This window comes from Macaca thibetana, chromosome 11 (assembly GCF_024542745.1).
Source record: "Macaca thibetana thibetana isolate TM-01 chromosome 11, ASM2454274v1, whole genome shotgun sequence".
Classification (NCBI taxonomy): domain Eukaryota; kingdom Metazoa; phylum Chordata; class Mammalia; order Primates; family Cercopithecidae; genus Macaca; species Macaca thibetana.
The window spans coordinates 85,154,862-85,175,545 of record NC_065588.1 but is presented as its reverse complement, the minus strand read 5'-3'; the positions used below and the strand labels follow the sequence as shown (position 1 = coordinate 85,175,545).

Below are 20,684 nucleotides of genomic sequence, written 5' to 3'. Positions count from 1 at the left end.
AAAACCAAAAAAAAATTCTAGAACTGAAAAATTCATTGAATGAAACACAAAATACCCATTCAGAAGTTTAAGTAATAGACTAGATCAGGTAGAAAAAAGAACATAAAAAATTGAAGACATTTCTTCTGAAATAACCCTGTCAGACAAAAATAAAGAAAAAAGAACAATCAAAGCCTTCATAATATATGGGACACCCTAAAGTGACCAAATAATTGAGTTATTTGTATCCTGGAAGATTAGGAGAGAAGAAATGGGTTAGGAAACCTCTTAATTCTAGCAAGAAATTTAGACATACAAATATCCCCAAACAAATACAATGTAAAAAGGTCTTTTCCCATGGCACATTCTAGTCAAACTGTCTAAATTCAAAGACAAACAGAGAAATCTAAAAACAGCAAGAGAAAACCATCTAGTGGCCTATAAAGGAATGGGAACATCAGACTAACAGTAGATTTATCTGTAGAAATCTTATAAGCCAGGAAAGAATGGGAAGATATATTCAAGTGAAAGAAAAAAAATATTGCCAACTAAGAAACAATATTCAGCACGATCTATCTTCATTTGTCCTTTATCAATGAAAGAGAAATATTCTTCCTCAGACAAACAAAGCTGAGAATATTCATCACCACTAGACCAGCCCTACAAGACATGCTCAAGTGAGCCCTCAATCTGGAATCGAAAGAATGACAATTACCAATGTGAAAATATGTGAAAGTATAAAATTTCCTGACTAAGCAAACATATAAAAGAGGAAGAGAAAAAACTAGAATGCTACCAATACAGAAAAATCATCAACCTACAATGGCAAACGTTAAGAGAGAGACAGAAAGAAGATAAACAAAGAATACACTAAACAATCAGAAAACAATTAACCAAATGACAGAAACTAAACCTCACATATGAAAAGTAACTTAGAATGTAAACCAATTCTCCACTTAAAAGATAGACTGGCTGAATGGATTATTAAAAATGATCCAACTGTATGCTACCTACAAGAAATGCATTTTACCTGTAAAGACACATATTGACTGAAATAAGGAAACAGAAAAATATATTTCATGCAACAGAAACCAAAAGCAGGCAGGATTAGCTATACTTATATCAGATAAAACAGACTTTATAAGTCAAAAACACCAATTTTAAAAAGAGACAAAGAAGTTCACTACATAATGGTAAGTGATCAGTCCAGTAAGAAGATAAAAATTTTCTAAATATATATGCACCCAGCATGGAAGCAGCAAAATTCATAAAGCAAGTATTAATTGTTCTAAAGAGAGAACTAGACTTCAATACTGTCATATTGGGAGACTTCAACACCCCACTCTCAGCATTAGGCAGAATATCTAGACAGAAAATAAACAAAAAGAAACAGTGGATTTAAACTGAACTTTATCCCAGATGGACCTAACAGACATCTACAGAATATTTTATTAAATAACTACAAAGTATACATTTTTCTTATCAGCAAATAGAACGTTCTCCAGATTGCCCAAACAGTATGGAGATTTCTTAACAAACTAAAAATATAACTACCATACAACCCAGCAATCCCACTACTGAGTATTTATGCAAAGGAAAATAAATTAATATATCAAAAGGTTACATGTGCTTCCATGTTTATTGCTTCATTACTTAAAACAGGAAAGGTATGGAATCAACCTTAGTTCTACAAATGGATGAATGGATGAAGAAAATGTAGAATATATACACAGTGGAATACTCTTTGGCCATAAAAATAATGAAACATTATTATACGCAGCAGCATGGATGGAGCCGGGGGTCATTATGTTAAGTGAAATAAGCCAGGCACAGAAAGACAAATATAGCATGCTCTCACTCATAGCTGGGAGCCAAAAAGGTGATTGCATAGAGGTAGAGGGTGTAATGAAAGATACCAGAGGCTGGGAAGGGTATATAGGTGCTAGAGGGGATAGAGAGATTGGTTAATGGATACAAACATATAGTTAGATAGAAGGAATCATTTCTAGTAATTGATAGAAGAGTCGGGTGACTGTAGTTGACAACAATGTACTGTAGTTTTGTTTTGTTTTGTTTTGTTTTTTGAGACGGAGTTTCGCTCTTGTTGCCCAGGCTGGAGTGCAATGGCACTATCTCGGCTCACTGCAACCTCCGCCTCCTGGGTTCAAATGATTCTCCTGCCTCAGCCTCCCGAGTAGCTGGGATTACAGACATGAGCCACCATGCCTGGCTAATTTTGTATTTTTAGTAGAGATGGGGTTTCCCCATGTTGGTCAGGCTGGCCTTGAACTCCCGACCTCAGGTGATCCACCCACCTCGGCCTCCCAAAGTGCTGGGATTACAAGTGTGAGCCACCACGCCCGGCTGTACTGTAGTTTTAAAATAGGTAGAAGAGAGGACTTAAAATGTTCCCAACACATAGAAGTGATAAATACTCATGTGATGAATACCCTAATTACCCTGACTTGATCATTACACATTCTATTTATGTAACAAAATTTCACACATACCCCCTAGATATATACAAGCATAATGTGTCAAAAAATTTTTAAGTGACTGTTTGAATTGCCTTATCTGCTAGTTGTATCATTGTTATTATTATGGTAATGTTTCTTTTGACTGATTTGCTTTTTACTGGTTATGAATACCGTTTTTCTGCTTCTTTTTATGCCAGGTAATTTTTGATTAGTTGCCAGACGTTGTGAATTTTACATTGCAAAGTGCTAGAATTTTGTCATATTCCCTAAATTCGTGTTAGAATTTATTCTAGCATATGGTTATTTGAGATCAGTTTGCTCCTTTTGAGCCTTGGCATTAAGGACCAAGCATAGTGTTTAGTCTCAAACCAACTTAGCCTTATTTCTGAGGCCAATCCCTTCTGAGGATTCTAGCCTGTGGCCTGTGTATTATGAGATGATTCTACTGCGGGTGTGTATGCAAATGCCTTCCAGTCCTGAGTAAAGTCCAGAAACTGTCAAGCCAAGTGTTTTCTGGTGTTTTCTTTCTTTCTTTTCGTTTCCCCCCTCACCACCCCCAGACATGGAATCTCACTCTATGCATGCGTACATCAGCTGAAGATTTTATAAGAGTCCTCTGAATGTCTTGACCGACCATTCTCCCTCTCCCATTCCCTTTAACTACCTTTACTCTGGTGTTCTGCTCCACAAATTCTAGCTGATATGGTCTCCCAAATTCTGATATATGCCTGCTCACTTAGTAAGAATGCCAGGCTCTCTTTTTGTGTTTTTCTCTCTGCCCTGTAGACTAGAAATTGCCTCTAAGCAGTAAGTTAGTGTGATCATAGGATTCAACTTTTTGCTTTGCTTTTCTCATCAATCATAGTCCTGTAATGCCTGTTGTCTGATGCTTAGAACAAATTATTTTATATATTTTGTCTGGGTTTCTAGTTGGTTTTGGTGGGATATTTTCACATCTGGACCTTGCTGATTCTGGAGGGACTGTCCTTCCTGGGGCTAGCTAATTCCTAGAGATAGCAAACATTTATCCAAGACACCTCTTAGATATTGAAAACGACTAAGCAAGAGCTCATATCCCAAACTCTTCCTTTGTCAGGATTTTACACGAAGCCACTATTTTCCTACTCTGATCACCTTATTACTATGTACCAGACAGCTAGAGATAGCCTTTATACCCCAGAACCCAATACAATCATTCAAACTAACCAATCCTAAGCCAGTTTACCCTGCTCTGCCCATTTCTGCCTATGGAACCATAATAAAGCCTCTTGCCGTGTTTTCTTTCCACTCCCTTTACCTCCTGACTGATCCTGATGCTTCGTCCTGTGGCCCTCTATGTGGTGTGGTATGCCCCCTCCTCTTGGGAACTGAAACAAACTGTCTTTTCAATAGTAATCCTCTCATGATCTGTTGGCCTCTTCATATTTGAATAATAAAACCTACATTTTGGGCTGGGCACATTAGCTCATGCCTGTAATCCTAGCACTCTGGGAGGCCAAAGCGGGTGGATCACCTGAGGTCAGGAGTTCGAGACCAGCCTGGCCAATATGGTGAAACCCCCGTCTCTACTAAAAATACAAAAAAATTAGCTAGGTGTAGTGGTGGGCACCTATAATCCCAGCTGCTCAGGAGACTGAGGCAGGAGAATTGCTTGAACCCAGGAGGCGGAGGTTGCAGTGAGCCGAGATTGCACCATTGCACTCCAGCCTGGGCGAGAGAGCAAGACTCCATCTCCAAAAATACAAAACAAAATAAAACGTACATTTTGAAACACCTTCAGGCTTGCAAGCAGAGTTTAGTATATATATTTTCTTAAACAAGATAATTTCTATAAGCACCTGGCACATAACAATTATTGAACAAATGATTATTCATTCCTTAACTTGATCTCAGTATTTTAACACCTTGTCTTAACTCTAATTATTGACTTTAGTTTCCTTACTTATTTAATGCTGTCATTCTTCCCCTATCTGCCACCTCCACTGCTACTAGTATACTCACCTTGAAATCTTTATGTAGCTCTTCATATTTTGGGTTTTATTCCTTACTTAAAATATTATCTTTTATATTTAAATCTAACCCACCAGTCTATGACATATTGAAATGCTGAAGGCTTACCTGCTGAACATTTTGTTTTCCATTTTTGTAGAATTTTTAAAATGTAGTATATTCTTTTTTCTAATCTCTCCAAGTAACCTGAGGATATCAATTTTTTTCTTATTTCCATCCTATCCCATTTTCCCAAGGTATAGTAAAAATTTCCTTCAAGCTTTAGCTTTACTATATTTAGCAAATGTATAACACTTCTGAATATCATTCCTTTTCCAATTTTGGGGGTAGCATACACATTCACAAATATGATGATTTCCAATCCTGAATTTCTCCCAGACTGACCTCCCATATATTCTATGTCTTTTAAAAAAAAGTAACTATAATGGTAACATGTGGAAAATTTAGAGTAATGTGATACTTACCTTCCTTTTGTTTAACTTGATTCCTTAATTATGAGAAGGGTTTGGGTTTAGCATATTGGTCTTTAGACAGCTAACCAAACTAAAACTTTAAGTATTTTCCCTCATTGCTTATATAGGTTGTAATAAAGCCTGGAATTTACAGTAATTTTTAAGATGTTGATAGCTGTATTAAAATACCCTAGTAGATTTGGCATGAAAGCAAATGCCAGCTCTGAGGATGAAGATAACACCACCGGCAAACACTGCTACTTTGATTCATTGTGACTAGCATTGTGTAGGTTGCATACTCTTCCATGTAAATCACAAGAGGTTTAGGATCTGACCCTCAAAACACTCGTGTGTTGAAATTTTACATACATTTTTTACTGGTTCTTATCTGAAGGACTCAATTCATTTTGCAAACCTCTAACAACTTATTTGTGGTAATGGGTGGGTCTGATTGACAGGTGCCATACTGTAAAGTGGAAACTGGGACACAGATACTTTTCTCAATTTTACTTTGGTGAAGAGTTTCTAGCAGTAGGAGAATGACAGATATTTGGATCTTTAGGAAATAATGGAAAAACTGAAAGATATTATTATCACAGAATGGATTTTGTGTCATTTTTGGTTCTCACTACAAAGGAAGATGGGAAAATGTGGTTTGCTAACTTTAGTACTTTATAGCCTAAGACAGGCTATGCTTTAAACCCCAGAGAGATTTTGTAGTACATATTTCCCAGACTCTGAAGCCTAAGTGATCATTAGATGAAACTGAATTTTTATTTTGTTATCCTATTATACCAGATTCTCAGGAAAAAAGCTACTGACATATACCGTGACAAGTCACTGAATCCAAAATGCTACTTAAATTGTTGCTGAGTGGGTTAATTTTTATGAAATCAATTTCATGTTGTGGCTGGTGATAAACCTTGGCAATCTTTGATTGATATGTCTTTTTTTTTTAACTCACTTTGCCTAAAAATTAACCTTCTTTAAAATTGATAGCTATGTCTCATCACTTTTAATTTGTATGAGTGAATTTTAAAAAGACTTTTTTTTATCACTACATCATTGTCTTTTCTAGGAACAGTGTTGGGATCATAATATGCTTTTTACTTCAGGGATATATAAAATCGTTCCCATGATCATATATCCAATTTGCATGTGAATCAGTGCACATTGAAAGTAACCCTGAATGGAAATGTTTTCTTTTCTTTTCTTTTTTTGGAGAGTAGACTCTAAGATAAATAATAAGGTTTATACTCTGTTTTCAGAGTATAGAGTTTAGATCAGTGACAAGCAACGTAAGATGCACCTAACAAATTTTAATTGCCACCTTTTACCTCATACAAAGCCTCACAATTCAGACAGTGTAATAAAAATCTCCAGAAATAGACTTTAGAATTTTTTTTTTCCCAGAAGCTGTGGATTGGAGGGGATTAACATGTGAGTGAGTCTGCCCCATCCCAAGTCCCGTAGCACGTTGGGGACTCATAGTCAAGTGAAGAGTGAAGCAACCAGGGACCACCTATCTATGTGGAAATGTAGTGGTCCTTTGTGATATTCTAGGGTCTAGAACTGCCGTTCTCAGCTTGAGCAAAGCAAAGAGAAAATCCTGCAAACATGGGAGGAAATCCAAAGCGAATAAGGGCAATGGTCCACATCTTATATATCTTGCATCTTCAGTGCCTTTTACAGTGTCTGGCACAGAGTAAGCATTGGTTGTGGTGAATGGAATGATCTAACTCTAGGCCATCTTTGTTGTTAATTTTATTAACATGAAACATTTTGGACAACCCATTTCAGCTTATTAAAACTCAGTTTCACTATATGTAATGTGGAAATAATAATAATCCCTACCTGAAAAGGATATTTTTGGAGTACTTACAATGCATTTGTAAGAATGTATCTTTCTGATGAAATTCAATTAGATTATTTTTATTTTACCAAAAAAAGTATTTAGGTCTAGTCATTTTATTTTTTTCTGAACTGGAAAAAAATTGTTTTTTAATAATTTTTTTTAATACTAATAAAATAATTGTTTTTTAATACTAATAATCTAATTTTCATAAAGTTTACCCCCCAAGGATGTCCACTTGTATTTTGTATCACCCTTTATGTTTTTTACGTAGAGAAATAGTTACAGGCTGTGAACTTGTCAGACTCCATAAGCCTCTTTGTACTGGTAGCCATACTTTGCTTCTATGATACAGTGATCCTATCAGGAGTAGAAAGGCGATGGCACTCCTTGGAGTTCTACATGGCCTGAAAATATTCTTGCTACACCAGGGACGTGTTTTGGGACACCCAGGAGCAACCTGAGAACTAATATTTGGTGGTACTTAGTACTTGTCAGCTTTGTGGCATATCTCATGTCTCCCTTTAATCCAGCCTCCTCTCTGTAGCTGGAGAATCATCTTTCCATAACTTATCCTTGAGAGAGGTGCTCACCTCCCTCACCAGCCTCCATCCTTTGAGGGCTTAAAAGCTTTCACTTTCTGGCTGGGCGTCGTGGCAATTTATATATTTATATATATAAATTGATATTTACATATATAAATCAATTTACATATATATGTAAATATCAATTATATATATAAATATAATATCATGTATATATGTGTATATATACATATACATATATATGTAAATATCAATTTATATATATAAATATAAATATCAAGCAGTGATGGTCACACACCATTGAGACACATGGAAGTTGACTTGGCACACATCTTAACAGAGTTTAGAATGCAATAACTCTAACCTCTGAAAATTTAGAGTGATTGCAGCAGAAAACTTTGAAATTAAATCAAGAAGCTTATTTTATTTCCCAATTCATAAACTTAATTGTGTCTTCATGCTGAACCATATTTGGCCATTTAACAAACATAACAATAACATTCTTAACAGTTACTTAAACCATGCAACTGTTGGCATTGATCTTTTTTCAAGTGATTGCCCTGTTTTGTTTTGTTTTGATTTTTATGCCATCTAATAAAGAACTAAGTTCTGGTGGCATGGGAAAAAGAGTTATGGCCTGGATCTGGAGCTCGGCCAAGCCCCCAATTTTCACACCAAATGAGTAACCTTAGGCAAAGTGATTTTTTTCCTTTCTATATTTCTTATCCTTATCTATAAAGTGGGGTGAATGGGTCCATGCAGCTCCAAAACTTTATCTTTTCAGTGGTTCCTTGATTGAAGTAAAAATGTTCAAAACATTTTTGAATACTAATGACATCCTGTTTTCTAGCGAAGGTGGTATTTGATCTCATGTAGCAGGGCAGAAGTAGACATGGTGTTCTGAATCATATGGCATAGCCATGGTTAAAATGTCGTGCCTAATATGTTGCCCCCTTTGTAGACAACACAGAGTAGGATGCCCCCTTTCATGCCAATCTAATATACCAAGGCTTGGGATAGAGCAAAGGGACTTGAGGGAATGAGGAAAGCTGAACAATGGGAATAAACAAACTCCTTCTTCCATGTTTAAAACTTCATAATCTTTACAGATATTAGGTTTTGTATTAAAATACTCTTCTCTTTTGAGATCCGGAGGTAACTTTCAATGTGGAAATGCTATAAATACAATGTTGCAATGAATATCTTCATGTATACAACCTTCTGCTTTTGTTGAACTATTTCTTTAAGTTAAATTATTTATTTTGTTCCTGAAAAGATTAGTGTGCATTCAGATTATTGTGAATTCCTAATAACTACAGGTCTAGACATACTTCAAACATTGAAATATGGAGACAAATTGAACAAGATTTGTATTTTAAAACAATTAGAAGGTAAAGATAGCAACAAAAATGTTATAATCTCACCATCTAGATATAACCATTGGTAGGTATACATATTTCCTTTCTTTCTCTCCCTCTCTTTTTCTCTCTCTCTGTGTGTGTATGTGGAGGGTGGCTTTTATGTGTCTGTCTGTCTCTCTCTTTATTTATTGATGATCTTAAACAAATTTGTTCATAAGTTATATACTCAAATAAATCGAAAACAACATATTTTGTTTCTACACTGAAATGTAAATTTCAGAGACAGAAATTTTCTTCTTTTCTTTTTGTATTCCAAAGAAACTAGCTGAGTGTGAACAGAAGGTGCAAAAGAATAATAGAATTTTGAAGTTTAATGTTAGAAAAATATCTGATTTATTCAATTTATTTTATGTATGGGTAAATGGGTAGAGACACTTTGTGATTTTTCCTAGAGTCGCATGGCTAATTTGTGGTTAGTTGAAATTACAGCAGAGGTCACTCATTACCTGATCCAGAGTTTTAATCTCAAAAACCACTTCTTGAGATTAATTTCTATACTTCTCCTGATCTTTCTAGAACCTACTGTTGAACTGATTATATACACAGTACTGTTAAGAACATTGTCATGTTGAGATTTCTTTAGAACTCTTTTTCTATTGAGATGGAATTCATATAATGTACAGTTATACATCTTAAAGTGTACAATTTAGTAGCATTTAGTGCATTCACAATGTTATATAACTATAACATTGCTCTAGTTTCAAAACTTTTAAAATAATTTCTGTATCCATTACCCTTTTCCCATTTGCCCTTAGAGTACTGTGCTGGTAGCAATTGCTGCTGCACTTTTTTCTAAATGAGAAAAGGGTAAGTAATCCCTCCATACTCTCGATTCTGTCAATCCTTTGGCAACCACTAACATGTTTTTTGACTCTATGAATTTTCCTATTCTCGATATTTCGTATAAAAGAAATCGTACAGAATTTGACCCTTTGTGTCTGGCATCTTTGACTTAGCATAATATTTTCAAGGTTTGTTTGTATTTTAGCTTGTATTTCAGTCTTTTTTATGGCTGAATAATATTCCATTGTATAGATATATCATAATTTGTTCATTCCTTGATCTGTTGATGGACATTTTTTCTTTAAAACTTTAACAAACAAAATCTATGTTTATTCACTCAAAGCTTGCAATTGCAAGTTCCATAATTTCCAATTTAATCCCAGATCAGATTAATTATATTTAACATTCCTTTGCCATTTTGTCCTTCTCAAGTTGATGGACTCACATTTCACTGCTGCAGTGTTTTTCTGTCACATATCTAATTAATTCCTAGTATTTCCACTTTTAGAATGTTGTTACCATGTAGAACCTTTGTTTGACTTCTACTTATAAATATCTTTTAATGACTTCTGACTGTTGTCTTCCACTAACATTTGTAAAGTATACTGTTGAGTATATTGTTGAGTATTGTAGAGTATATTGTTGAGTATTGTAAAGTATATTGTGCTAGGCTGAAAATGGTCCTCCAAAGACGTTCACATTCTAATTCCCTATACTTATAAATCTTACCTTATATGACAAAAGGGACTTTGCAGATGGATTAAATTGAAGATTTTGAGATTGAGAGACTGTCCTGAATCATCTCGGTGCGTCTGATATACTTACAGACTTCATAAGAGAGGGGTAGGAGATCAAATAAAGTAGCAAGTTATGTAAGGACAGAGTCAAAGGGTCAGGAGCCAAGAAATGAAGACAGCCTTTAGAGATCAAAGAAGGCAAGAAAATAACTTCTCCCCTGAAGTCTCCAGAAGGAATGTAGCCCTGCTGACACTTGGATTCTAGATTTCTGATCCCTGGGATGTAAGAGAATAAGCTTGTGTTGTTTTAAGCTACTAAGTTTGTGTTAATTTGCAACAGAGCAATAGTAAACTAAGATATTCCACTAAAGAGATGCAATTTTAAACAAGTCTAAAGTTAACCATATTCATAAACATATATATTAATATTTAACTTACATATTATTATTGTTGATAATATTCATTAATTTGACAACATATTGCTGCTCAGCATAGCTTCTAAACAAAAATAAAGAGCTAGATTGTTATAAGGAATGGGACTGATAGCAAAACTTTGTCTGCTTTGGCATTGAATAAAGCTCTTAACAATTAGGAAAAGTAATAGTTTTCAAGTATGTTTCAACATTGGGTGCTTTGGATTCCTTAAATCCTATGTGGAGGTTCTTTAGTAATGATATACTTTTTAAAAATGTTGTGTTTCAAAATGTTCATGTTCAATATCTCCTTTTTCCTGTCCAAATCCACACAGATAAATGTGAAATAAGTGTCTAAATTTTCACTCTGGACTCTGTAGGGAGAAACTGGACTGCTCTTGAACTCACAGGTGAGAAGAAAATGATATCACTTATTTTCTTTACAGAATGAAAAAACAATAACACTTATTAAGAAACATTCTGCCAAGGTTAAGGGCTCATTGAATATGAAAACAAAACTCAAACTCTTTTTTGCTTGGAGTTTTTCTAAATTTGCCCTTAAATCCTTGTATTTTTCTTATCTTTTAGCCAACTGGATGGTCATGATTAATGTGCCTTTAATCACAGGAGCTTCTTGAAGCTCCTTTTCACTACCTCAGAGGCAGCTGCTCCCCAGTGATGTCATGTTTCCTTCCTGACCTTGGGAGTGCCATTTAGAGGCAACCGTTTCCAGGGACTGAAAGGCTTCTGTATCTCAAGTCATGCTACCAAAATAGTCCATTAGCTGTACTTTTCAACTTAGTTACGTCATAATGAATAAGTCTCTTCTCCCCTGAACAGTGTTGATGACTTTTCCCTACCTTTGTCAATTTCAGTATAAATGTGTACCCGCCAAAGGCATCAGGAGGGGACTAAGGAAATCCTATAGGAGAACAATGACGGGAAATTGACATAGCCATTAAGATGTCTGGAAAAATTAAGTTAGAAGAAAATGGGGCTTGGCTTATTGCCATTTTTGGAATAAGGGGAAAACTGCAGGCAGGGATGTCTCCAGAAAAGTTAACATAAAACTTAGAATAAGCATGGTTGTGTGCAAATTGAATTAAAATAAAGGATAATAATATGATAAATAGGAATAATAGTCGAAAATTTCTTTTGGTGGGGAAGGGAAAGTAATAAACATTGTAAATTGAGGTTCAGATTTTTTTTTCCTTTTTTAAGAACAAAGATTTCCCTGGCCTTGGAAGCAAGTGCTGATGAAATTTCTCAGCCCAGAGCTGATTCACTGAATTGAGGAATCAGAGAAAGGAAAGATTTGTTTTTCTTAAACATCTGTAAGGAAATATTAGGTTAAATATTTATAGGTTCAGAAAAAAGTCTGTAATTACAAATCTTAGATAAATAAATGCAGTGTGTTAGAATCTGGTAACTCAGAAAAAATGACCTCATTCAGGAGTAGGAATTCCTATAGGAACAGGAAAAAATGACCTCATTCAGGAATAGGAATTCCTCATACAATAGGAAGCAACTTTTACATTTTTAAAGGAAATTCATCAATGATTATTTTGACCTCATCTTCATGTATCGGATGCTCAAATTTAAAGTCGATTAGGGAAATGAGTAACAATGAAAGAAAACTCTCATGAATGACTGGATGAAGCATGTGGGAATATATCATGCTTAAATTTATCCTTCTGCTGTAAAAAAGCACTTTCTTACTTTTGCCTGTTGACTTTGAATTATTTTCTTCCGGATTGGAGAAGATTACATGAAGTAAACATTTAGCTCAGTAAAGAGTAACTTGATACAGTCAATCATAGAGATTGGTAACTTCATTGATTTTCAGAGTTGGAAGAGACCTTCAAAACAATCTAACAAAATTCTCTCATGCACAGTTAAGAAGCTGGGGCTCAGAGCACTTAAATGACTTGTCTGGAATCAGACATCACTAGAATAAGTACCAGGATTATATACCAGGTTTCCTGATTTCCATGCTGGTAAATTCCATATAAAACATATTGGATCAATAAACTATTTTATTAATTAATCTTGGAACATCATTGTCAAAAATATGAGTCAAATGCTCTATCACATACCATCCTCAAGGCTATAGTAAAAAATATGCCTCATGGTAAGTAAGCAATGGCTACCTCTCTGTATGTGGTAACAGAAAAAAGTGCTGTGAGAGGCCCATTTGGGGGACATTGCGTGGTCAGTTTGTCAGCTGAGTGAATGCTTCCTATGATCCCTTGCCGCTTAGAACCTAAGGGCCTTGGGACAGTCAACTGTATCTACCTGATCCTTTGGTCAGTGGATCTACCACTGTCTAAGCCTTTATTTAGATTTTAAACACAAGTAACACAGGTAAATAGAAAAGTCAAAGCTCAGATTAAAGAAAGAAAGGTAGCCATATAATGTGTTAGGTTCAACCGTTTGCCTGTTGCAAAAGGGCGAAAGCAAAGACATTTTTCTGATTTCCAGTGAGATCAGGAAAGTCCAAGTTCCTGAGAGCAGCAGAGGAGACTTTATCCCAGAATCTAGAGAAGAAACATTTCCATACATTGTTTCTCCTACTCTCAGCCAGGGGTAAGTCTAATAATTGTATATCTAGCTGCACAAGTTTATGCATTTATTTAAAACCATGTATTAAAGGCAAGATATTTAATCTTTTTCAAGTTTCAGATTCCTCATCTAAAATAGGTACATTATTAGGACCAGGTTCAACTTTGTTGTGAGGATTAGATAAGCTTGCAGGCAAAGCTCCTGGTACAGTCCTTGGCACATAGGAAGTGCTTAAATATCAGTAATGATGATGTTGTAGAAAAGAGGAAGAGGAGCTCACAAAGTTCTATTCCAGATGCTAAAGGAGTAGTCGTCATCCTTGACCACAATGTAAACTTCCTGAAAGAAACCCTGTCATGGCAGGATATGCTGTACTAAGTTTTATTTTGTTGTTGTTGTTTTAAAGCAGAAGGTTTTTGGATTATTTAACTTAGAAAACCTTCACACTACACTTGTTGGAGGTGTTCTCTCAATAACTAGAAATAAATACATATTTATTTTATGAGAGAGTGAATCCAGGATAGATTTTATTATTAATAATCAATTCACTTTCCAAAAAGAATTTGAAGTAACTTATAATAAAAGCCATAGGCACCATGGCATCATTAAAACAAAGATTAAAAAATGAAGTGATTTGGAAAGATGCTTGAACCAGAAAGCCTTGATTAAAGATGGTTACTACAGTGGCACTTAAAACTTACTGCAGAGTAGTTCTTGGTACTGATAATTCTCTTTATAAATGAAATGAGGCATATCAATTTATATTAGCTACATTTTCCCTGTGAGGTGAAATTTATCATGTAGATAGTATCCTCAATGGATTTTATTAGCTAAAGTTATTTCTTTTATAAACCTTCATAAAACTTGAGGGCTTAGTGTTTAAAATTTACATTGTCTGAAGGCATTCTATAGGAAGAAAAGTAATCAAAGGTGAAACAGTTTATAAATTTGACTTTCTGATAGTTCAGGAAGAGAAACTTAGATTGATTGGTGAGAATATCACATATGCATTACAGTCCCTGTTTTGTATTTATTGACTAATGTAGATTTTGAACAAATCGAGAGAGCAATGAATATGATAGTCATCATATTTGCCTAAAATATCATTATCGTTATTGTTATTGTGAGCTAGAGGAGATCCATCTGCTTTCGATAAAATGCTAGACACATATTTGACAAATTTATCTATTTTGTTATAAAAATTAAAGAACCTGGCTTGAGTTATTATTCAAATTAAACGGTGACATTCACAGGTGGATTACAGCCAATCAAGTGGCGCAAGCAAGGCAAAGAAGCTTCCCCAAATCCTTTCTGGATTTCAAATGCTCACTCCCTTAAAACCTCAGAGGTCCTTACCGTCGAGCAGAAATTCCTACCCAGGAATCAGCAACAAAATTACATGAAGAATTTCTTCAGAATACTCTTTTCACATACCTCCCAAATTTGAATCCCCAAGAGTGAGGCTTGGGTGTGAATATTTTAAAAATAAAATTCCCAAGAGATTGTGTTGCAAATCCTGAACAAGAGCTCTGTCCCCAGAGTATCAGGAGATGTGTGGCTTCTAAAGAGGATGTAAAGGCAGGAGTTAGCTTCTGCTATTTAACTGCTTTTGATATAGTTCTTCTAGAATATTTTTTTGAGGAGAACAACATTTCTATAGTTCTAAAACTTGGGTTAGCTGCACAATATACTGAACTACAAGTAAATGGGTTTCCTGTGAAATGGATTTATTTATAATTACCCCTCTGCATGTCACACACATGCCAAACGCTTTTGGTTTTGGTGAAATGGTCTCGAGCTTGGTAATAAGCTCAGGTTAACATGCTATTTAAGGGCACTTCCAGAAAGCCACACTGATATTATGTGATCAGTAGAGAGAAGAATGTTTAACTTCCTGTTTGACATGGTAAGAAGGCACACGTTCTGTAAGAAATTATTTGTTATTTATTTAATGCCCACTTCATTCTAAAAAAGACTTGAAGTAGTGTGCAAATCCTTCATGAGTAAGTTGGGGAAGAGGAAGTCTGGAATAGAGTCCTGTTTTATGCCATCTTCTTTTGATATTTGATCCACCATTGAGTCCATTTCTATTCATTTTAATTCCTTTGATGGTTTGAATATGAAATCATTTTGGGCTATCTGCACTCTTTCCCTTGGGATCTAGTTTTGTGGCTATATAGAAATGACTTCCAAATTTACATCTTCTGCTCCAAATTTTCAACTGACTGCTTAAAAATCTCCACTTGTGTGTTTAGTAGCAAATAATATGTGTATGCCCAAGACAGATCTTTTGATTCCTTACCTCCCTCACCCTGACCTTTCCTTTTCTAGTCTTCCCCATTTTTGTTGCTTATTCTAAAACCTTTGTATTCTATATCTCTCCATCTCCTTGCCACCATCCCTGGCAAGCTACTACCTTGGAGTATTCTAACAACTTCCACAGTAGTCTTTTTCCACTTTTGTATGCTAGCATCCATTTTTTGCAAAGCAGCCAGAGAGATGTTCTCATTACAGTCCAACTAACATTTTATTTAAGAGGATCCTTTGAGAAAGGTTTTAGCTACTGTACCCATTCAAATACATTAAGGCTAATATTGGTAAAATTAAAAAAAAACAACAACATTGAGGCTAAGAAGACTTTTTTAATCAGCAAAATACAGGGTGAATGACACCGATCCATAAAATCAATATTTATGAGTAACCCACTTCAATTTAAAACTAATAAGGGCTGATGTGTAAACTTTAAATGAAAGTAGTTGGTATAACAAAATATTTAAAATATTCTGCTTTGCTAGCTCATAATAGCACCATAATTTTTCAGGAAGAGTTCAAGAAGAGGATTCAGAAGAATAGTCACTTGTTGATCCAGTTTGTTCTGGAAGTAGATGCTTTCTAAAATACCTCTTTGCAGTGGTATACAGATTTCATATATATTTAATGTTTTCCCTGAACACTCTATCATATGTGAGAACTCAATCATGCCAACCTTAGTTCTGCCAACCCCTGTGTTTTTAAGAAACACAGCTCCTGAGTTGGTGCAAGATTTCTGTAGCTCCACATGACTGGAAGGTAAAATGTGAAATGGGGATTGGTGTCAGATGAAGCGGAAGTCAGGCCGTATATCTTTCAAGTGATGTTAAGAAGCTTAGAATTTATCCTGAAAGCAATGAGAATACAATTTACTCTCAATGACTTTCATTTGTTCTTATAAATCCTGCTGCTAAGTGAAAAGTCATTTATTAAGAGAAACCTTTCATTATTTCCCTCCCTCCCTCCCTCCCTCCCTCCCTTCCTCTCTTCCTCCCTTCCTTCATTTTTTCTTTTGAGATGGAGTCTCGCTCTATCGCCCAGGCTGGAGTGCAGTGGCGCGATCTCGGCTCACTGCAAGCTCCGCCTCCCGGGTTCCCGCCATTCTCCTACCTCAGCCTCCCGCGTGGCTGGGACTACAGGCGCCCGCCACCTCGCCCGGCTAGTTTATTGTGTATTTTAGTAGAGACAGGGTTTCACCGTGTTCGCCAGGATGGTCTTGATCTCCTGACCTTGTGATCCGCCCGTCTCGGCCTCCCAAAGTGCTGGGATTACAGGCTTGAGCCACCGCGCCCGGCCCTTTTTTTTTTTTTTTTTTTGAGACAGACTTTTGCTCTTGTTGCCCAGGCTGGAGAGCAATGGCACAATCTCAGCATCTCAGCTCACCACAACCTCCACCTCCTGGGTTCAAGCAATTATCCTGCCTCAGCCTCCTGAGTGGCTGGGATTACAGGCACACACCACCACGCCCAGCTAATTTTGTATTTTTAGTAGAAACAGGGTTTCTCCATGTTGGTCAGGCTGGTCTGGAACTCCTGACCTCAGGTAATCCGCCCACCTTGGCCTCCCAAAATGCTGGTATTACAGGGGTGAGCCACTGCGCCTGGCCAAAAACTTCCATTATTTCTTTTTTCTTTCTTTTTTTTTTTTTTAATTTAACAGAGTTTAATTGAACAGTTTGTGAATTGGGCAGCCTCAGCCAGAGTAGGCTCAGACACTCCAGCACAGTCACGTGCTGGAAGAAGATTTATGGACAGAGAAAGAAAAGTGGCATATAGAAAACAGAAGTGAGGTATAGAAACAGCCAGATTAGTTACAGCTCCATATTTGCCTTATTTGAAGGCAGTGTCAAGAGTTGACCTCCTGTGATTGGCCAAAATCCAATGATTGTCACAAGAGTAGGTCACAGTCTTGTTTACACATCTAGGTAGGTTACAATTCACTAAGTACAGAATAACCTTTAAGTCAAGCTTAAACTATGTAAGGAGGCAGCTTTAGGCTAAATTTGATTTAACAATATTAATGACATATTTATGATAACTATATTTTCGAAACAAAACATATTTGGTGGGAAGAATGGAATCATTGCAGGACTTTTCCTTAATTCAGCTAAAGATAAGGCTCTTGTCCATCCCACAGCCACAAAAATTTAGGCTTGCAGATGGTTTAAAGGGTGAGTAAAGCAGGGTTTTATTAAGTGAAAAGGGGAAATAAAGGGTTGGGGGGAACAGGGATCCTCTGCAAGGCCAGAGTCCCCTGCTAGAGTGCTTCCCACCAGGCTGCTCGAATCCCAGGTTCACAAAGGAAAAGGAGGCGCCAGGCTCTTCCTTGCTGCAAACTCCCGAGGCTCCACCCCAGTGGGCAGGCTGGTTGGAGTTTCTCCAGGGAGCCCCTCCCATCTGGCTGTCAAAGAATTATTTTAGAGTTTTATAAAACTCGGAGAAATAAAAATGAAATCCTAAGTCACCCAGCTGACTAAATGGATGCACCACCTCTTGGCCAAGGGGACCCCAGAGAAACCTTGAAAACTAAGTTCCTGCCATGATGTGTTGTTACACCCTCTCCATTGCTAAACACCGTTAGGATTTCCTTCCTACAGGTTAAACAGAAATCAGCCCTTTGGAAGGACGAGCTGCACCGCTGATATCAACCAATGGTCTGACACTGCCCCTTCCTTTTGCAGTTTCTGCACAACTAACCAGCATTCCTTCCTGATAACAGACTGCCCACAATGGAATGGTTCTGGCCAGTTTACAGAGGATGTGCAGTGAGGGTTTCTGTGTCCTCTGTTTCACCTTTTGATGTCAGAGGACAGAAAACTCCACCCTCTGATCATGCTAATGCTGCCAATTTTTGCACATGCATCCCATGGAGAGGCATGAAGCTCAACTGAGCATGTGCATGTTTCTCCTTTCATGACTATTCATGACTCCTCCTATAGTTTATTGAATACATATATTTGGCCATCCTATTCAACATAAATGCCCGTCTTATTCTTCTGACCCTCAGTGTCTGTTTTTGGCTTCTGGCCAGAGACTACATTTCTCAGCCTGTCAGAATGACCACCCTGCAGGCTGCAATCTTTTAGGAGAAATAAAGTTCTTCTTTGCAAATTTATTAATCTCAGAATTCTTCAGTTGACAACTGTAATGTTTGGCTGAATAGAAAACAGCTGGATTCTTCTACTTGTCTCTTCATTCTATCTGTTGCAATATGTTGTTCTCATTGGAGTATATGAAGAAAACCCAGGCTCACAGAGTTATGTAGTTGGAAAAAGGAGAACATTACATATCTCTGAAGAGATCTGGGGGACCCAGAGGTTCACTTTTTTTTTTTTTTTTTTTTTTTTTTTTGAGGCAGAGTCTTGCTGGAGTGCAGTGGCACGATCTTGGCTCATTCCAACCTCCACCTTATGGGTTCAAGTGATTCTCCTGCCTCAGCTTCCTGAGTAGCTGGGATTACAGGTGTGCACCACCATGCCCAGCTAATTTTTGTATTTTTAGTAGAGACGAGGTTTCACTATGTTGGCCAGGCGGGTCTCAAACTCCTGACCTCAAGTGAACCACCCACCTCGGCCTACCAAAGTGCTGGGATTACAGGCATGAGCTGCTGCTTCACTTTGAAAGCTGTTGGGATGAAGAAGCTCTTCTCATACTCCAGCAACTCCATATAACATCTGGATGGAGAAGATAACCAGATTTGCTTGTTTGGCGTCTGCTTGTTGATCACGTAGGTTCCTAGATCTCCACCCAGTTTAACTGTTAAGACACCACTCCCAAAGGAAACATCATAGTCCTCAAAGGTGTATGGCTTGTCTGCAAGGTCTTCAAAAAACTCTGCTAAAGAGTCCAGCGTTTCCTCTGCTAGTCTTTCATAGGTGGTGTCATCTAGAGAGCCTGAGTGGCCCAAAGTTCCCGATTTCCTCAAATTCATCAAATAGGCACTCTGCTTTTTGACACTCCGAATCTGGTTGAGGCCATGGAGGTTCGAACTGGCGTGGTGGGGTGTGCAGGTTGCATCCATGTCAGGGGGCAGGCCCTGGAGGCCTCAGAGCGGGGCCAACTCTGCCGGCCGCGGGGCCCGGGTGAGGGTCTGGGCCTGGGCCGGGCTGGGGGACGACAGGAGGCCGGCAACTGCGTGGCGCCTGAGAGTCCACATGCTGCTCCCGGTCTGCCCACTTCCATTATTTCTAATGAAAAATGTTATTATGTGTTCCACCTCAAATCAATGTATACAAACAATTTTTGCACAAGAAAAACTATGTATCACTTGAACAATGAAAACAAATTTCTATAAGTGAGAAACAAGATGTCATTCAAATACTGCTTTCACATCAAATTTTTCTTTCTCTATCAAGTCTTTGCCTGAAACTTTAATGTCTAAATATTATTGTTTATAGTGTATTTATTTAATGTGTTATAAAAAATTGTTATACTGATAAGAAAAAGTTTTCTGAAAAATAACTCTTCAAGAACCATGATGGCAGTCGTTAATGGTCATTATGGAATATAAATCTTTAGCAGTGATAAAGGATATTAAGCGAGGAATAATAATCAGGTTTTTTTGTTTTGAGTAGAATTGATTGTAGACAAGAATTATGTAGCTGAAAGAAGTAAGATAGAATGAATGAATTGCAGAGCTAGTTAACAAATAAATTTGACAGGACTTCTTGTTGCGTCAAAGAAATCATTGACAGAGAATTCTCAGTGTTAGCAGCTTTATGGGTGATAAAGTGCTCACTGAAATCAGTCACACAGGGACAGGTTAGGGAGAGAGATGATAAACTCTACGTAAAACTGATTTTGAAGCCTCTACAGGAAACCTGCATGGGGATGTCCAATAGAGAGTTACATAAATTTTGAGCTCAGGAGTGAGATCATGGCTGAAGTTAGAGGTTTGATAGTCATTATCAAATGGTGTTTGCATTCAGATGACTGAATGGTATTGCCTAGGGAGAGAGATAAAGGTGACACAGAGGAGAATCTAAGCACCACCAAATTTTAAAAGATGGGCATAAGTAGAGTTCACAAAAGACATTAAGAAGTAGCTTCTAAAGATAGGAGGAAAACCAAGAGAGGGTGACGTCACAGAAAGGAAGGAAAGGAAGCTTTTTAAGAAGAGAGAGTAGGCTGGGCACAGTGGCTCA

At 37.0% G+C, this 20,684-nt stretch overlaps 1 pseudogene across 1 annotated transcript in view; it reads right to left on the bottom strand.

The window, feature by feature from the left end:
* LOC126931645 (frataxin, mitochondrial-like) overlaps positions 1-19,696 on the bottom strand; it is a 62,005-nt pseudogene extending 42,309 nt beyond the window's left edge. Inside the window, exon 1 of the transcript XR_007717891.1 lies at positions 19,136-19,696. The product of XR_007717891.1 is annotated as a frataxin, mitochondrial-like (transcript). The remainder of the gene's footprint in view (positions 1-19,135) is intronic.
* Positions 19,697-20,684: the final 988 nt, after the last annotated feature.